The sequence below is a fragment of the Triticum dicoccoides genome, chromosome 1B (genome assembly GCF_002162155.2).
Source record: "Triticum dicoccoides isolate Atlit2015 ecotype Zavitan chromosome 1B, WEW_v2.0, whole genome shotgun sequence".
NCBI lineage: Eukaryota > Viridiplantae > Streptophyta > Magnoliopsida > Poales > Poaceae > Triticum > Triticum dicoccoides.
In genome coordinates, this window is record NC_041381.1 from 113,715,995 (window position 1) to 113,720,520 (window position 4,526).

The window sequence follows — 4,526 nt, forward strand, 5'->3', positions numbered from 1 at the left end:
CGAGGCCCGAGCCAGCCAAGTCTTCACCGCCGTTTGCATGCAGCTGCGGACCCAGCTAGCTGGGCAGGCACCTGCGTGGGAACATGCAGCTCTTCGTGGAGGCTCCACCACCGTGCCACCTCAGCTGCCCGCCTGCCTACACGGCACCGCATGCATCGCTGGCCAGGGCGTGTGTCGAAGCAAAGAGGGGCGGGGACGTACGGGACGGGCCTCGCCCCCGTCCCCGATAAAGCGAAGGGACACCCAAGCCTCGCATTAAATGCATCTTGTCCTGTAATACGAGCGATAAGCTCGCAACACTGTAGCACTTTCCACCTCCTGTGTGCCACTGTGACAGCCCCTTTTGCCTATAAAAGGAGGCCCATGGCACACGGAGAAATGATTCGGCTCTGTCAAACCCCTCAGCACCCAGAGCTAGTTCGACAACTGAAGAACAATAAATACACCCACCAAAGCAGGATCGTAGGGTTTTACGCATCTTTGCGGCCCGAACATGGGTAAATCACTTTGTGTTGTCTACTAGTCCCGCTCTTCTCACGATCCTGCGCCCCGCAACCGTAGAAGGGATCCCAGTCATCCCATAGGTGTCGTTTCCCACTGACACCAATCGTAAAAACATCCTTTTCGCAATCAATCTTAGCATTAACAGTATTCAAGAAGGGTCTGCCAAATATAATAGGACAAAAGTCATCTTGTGGGGAAACAAGAACAAGAAAATCAGCAGGATATTTAACTTTCCCACACAAGAATTCGACATCTCTAACAATCCCAATTGGTGAAATAGTATCTCTATTGGCAAGATTAATTGTAACATCAATTTATTCTAGCTCAGCAGGTGCAATATCATGCATAATTTCTTCATATAAGGAAAAAGGTATTGCACTAGCACTAGCACCCATATCACATAAACCATGATAACAATGATCTCCTATTTTAACAGAAATTACAGGCATGCCTACAACAGGTCTATGTTTCTTAGCATCGGGTCTAGCAATTCTAGCAGCTTCATCACAGAAATAAATAACATGCCCATCAATATTATCAGCCAAGAGATCTTTAACAATAGCAATACTAGGTTAAACTCTAATTTGCTTAGGAGGTGTATATGTTCTAGTATTACTCTTACGAACCATAGTTGAAGCTTTAGCATGATCCTTTATCCTAACACGGAAAGGTGGTTTCTCAACATATGTAGTAGGAACAATGGGATCATTATAAGTGATAGTTTTTTCTTCAACTATGATAGGTGCAACTACTTTTACTTTGGTGGGAGGCTTATATTAAAACCACTTCTCCTTAGGGAGATCAACGTGAGTAGCAAATGATTCGCAGAAAGAAGCTACTATCTCAGAGTCAAGTCCATATTTAGTGCTAAATCCGCGAAAAGCATCGGTATCCATAAAAGATATAACACAATCAAACTTAGGTGTAATACCTCACTCCTTACCATCGTCAGAATCCCAATCTTCAGAGTTGTGTTTAATTCTTTCCAATAAATCCCATTTGAATTCAATAGTCTTCATCATAAAATACCCAACACAAGAAGTATCAAGCATGGTGCAATTGTTGAGAGAAAGCCGAGCATAAAAGTTTTGAACAATCATTCCTCTTGAGAGCTCATGATTGGGGCATGAATATAACATTGACTTATGCCTCCCCCAAGCTTGAGTGATGCTTTCTCCTCTGTGAGGCCAGGAATTATATATATAATTGCGATCACGATGAACAAGACGCATAGGATAAAACTTCTGGTGAAATTCCAATTTCAATCGTTTATAGTCCCAGGATCCCATATCATCACATAGCCTTTACCATGTCAATGCATCTCCCTTCAAAGATAAAGGGAAGACCTTCTTCTTAATAACATCATCGGGCATACCTGCAAGCTTAAATAATCCACAAACTTCATCCACATAGATAAGGTGTAAATCGGGATGCAATGTTCCATCTCCTACAAAGGGATTAGCTAGCAGTTTCTCTACCATACCCGAAGGAATCTCAAAGTAAACATTATTAGTAGGTTCAGTAGGTTGAGGAGCAACTCTTTGCTCTACTCGTCAGGGTGAAGATACCCCGAACAAGGCCCTCAAAGGATTAGTTTCCATAGTAACAAGTGACAGTAAATTTTAGCACACTATATAAATGTTTCCTTACCAAGTTCCATTTACCAAAGGCGCTTTACTCCCCGGCAACGGTGCCAGAAAAGAGTCTTGATGACCCACAAGTGTAGGGGATCTATCATAGTCCTTTCAATAAGTAAGAGTGTTCAACCCAACGAGGAGCAGAAGGAAATAACAAGCGGTTTTCAGTTCTTTGCTGGCACTGAAATTGTGGGTAACAAATAGTTTTGTGATAAGATAATTTGTAACGGGTAAAAAGCAATGAAAGTAAACAAGGTGCAGCAAGGTGTACCAATCCTTTTTGTAGCAAAGGACAATCTTGGAAAAGTTCTTATAATGAGAAAAGCGCTCCCGAGGACACATGGGAATTATCGTCAAGCTAGTTTTCATCACGCTCATATGATTTGTGTTCGTTACTTTGATAATTTGATATGTGGGTGAACCGATGCTTGGGTACTGCCCTTTCTTGGACAAGCATCCCACTTACGATTTACCCCTATTGCAAGCATCCGCAACTACAAAAGAAGTATTAAGGTAAACCTAACCATAGCATGAAACATATGGAGCCAAATCAGCCCCTTACGAAGCAAGTTATAAACTAGGGTTTAAGCTTCTGTCACTCTAGCAACCCATCATCTACTTATTACTTCCCAATGCCTTCCTCTAGGCCCAAATAATGGTGAAGTGTCATGTAGTCGACGTTCACATAACACCACTAGAGGAGAGACAACATACATCTCATCAAAATATCGAACGAATAACAAATTCACATAACTACTCATAGCAATACTTCACCCATGTCCTCAGGAACAAACGTAACTACTCACAAACCATATTCATGTTCATAATCAGAGGGCTAATAATATGCATTAAGGATCTGAACATATGATCTTCCACCAAATAAACCAACTAGCATCAACTACAAGGAGTAATCAACACTACTAGCAACCCACAGGTACCAATCTGAGGTTTTGGTACAAAGATTGGATACAAGAGATGAACTAGGATTTGACAAGAGATGGTGTTGGTGAAGATGCTAAACGAGATTGACCCCCTCCCGATGAGAGGATCATTAGTGATGACGATGGTGATGATTTCCCCCTCCCGGAAGGAAGTTTCCCCGGTAGAACAGCTCCGCCGGAGCCCTAGATTGATTCCGCCAAGGTTCCGCCTCGTGGCGGTGGAGTTTCATCCCGTAAGCTTGCTTATGATTTTTTCAGGGTAAAAGACTTCATATAGCAGAAGATGGGCACCGGAGGGCTGCCGGGTGGCCCACGAGGCAAGGGGCGCCCCCCCCACCCTCATGGACGGTTGGTGGGCCCCCTCAGGTATTTCTGCCGCTGGATATTTTTCATTAATTCAAAAAGTGACTTTCGTGGAGTTTGAGGAATTTTAGAGCTGTGCAGAATATGTCTCCAATATTTGCTCTTTTTCCAGCCCAGAATCCCAGCTGCTGGCATTCTCCCTCTTCATGTAAACCTTGTAAAATAAGAGAGAATATCCATAAGTATTGTGACATAACGTGTAATAACAGCCCATAATGCAATCAATATCAATATAAAAGCATGATGCAAAATGGACATATCAGGCGTTGGATTTCCAATCCATGTGTTCCTCCACGGGCTTGTAGAGTTGTACGGCCTCCAACTGCACAACTTCACGCCTGCTTCCATCATGCACATCACAGGTTACGTCGCTCTTTGCGAGCTATTTCTGGGCAGGGAATCCCATTTTGAGCTATGGAAGAAGATGTTCTGCCTTGTCCCCGGTAATCAAGGGGGATTGATATTCCAAGTGGGCGGAGCCGAGATATGGCACATCAACGGCACCGGAAACTTATGCGGCACACAGAAGAAGGCACCCAAAGAGTGGCCCTCCGAGTGGTTTTATATTGAGGATGTCTCCCTTCCCGACGCAATCAGAATGGGTCTTCCTGATTTTACAAACGCTCTGCTGAGAAAAAGCTTTAACTGGCGTCCCCGGAGACCCAGAGAGGAAGATAGTAGGGAGGTCCTTCAATTGATGAGCAAGATAAGAATACTCGCTCAGTCTGGATTATCAACAGTCGAGGTTATGGCGATATCCATAATGCGGGGGGTTCAGCCACTCCTATACCGAGGGCATACCATGTGGCATTTTTATGAAGAAGACGACACCACCCTCTGCGGTTGAAAGGGTCCGGGCTCCACCACCGCTCTGGTGGAAATACTGTCCGATTTATATAAGGGGGAAAGAGAGGAGTTCGTCCGTTAAGCCACGGGATGGATTTTCCATGTACAACCCTCCCAGCTGGGTGAGCTACCATCCATTACTCTACTCTATTCATTCCCTGAGCCTTTCCTTTCATAAATATTTTCTCCGTCTACTTATAACAGGAATGGCGGAAAATAACCAGGGAGTTCCATA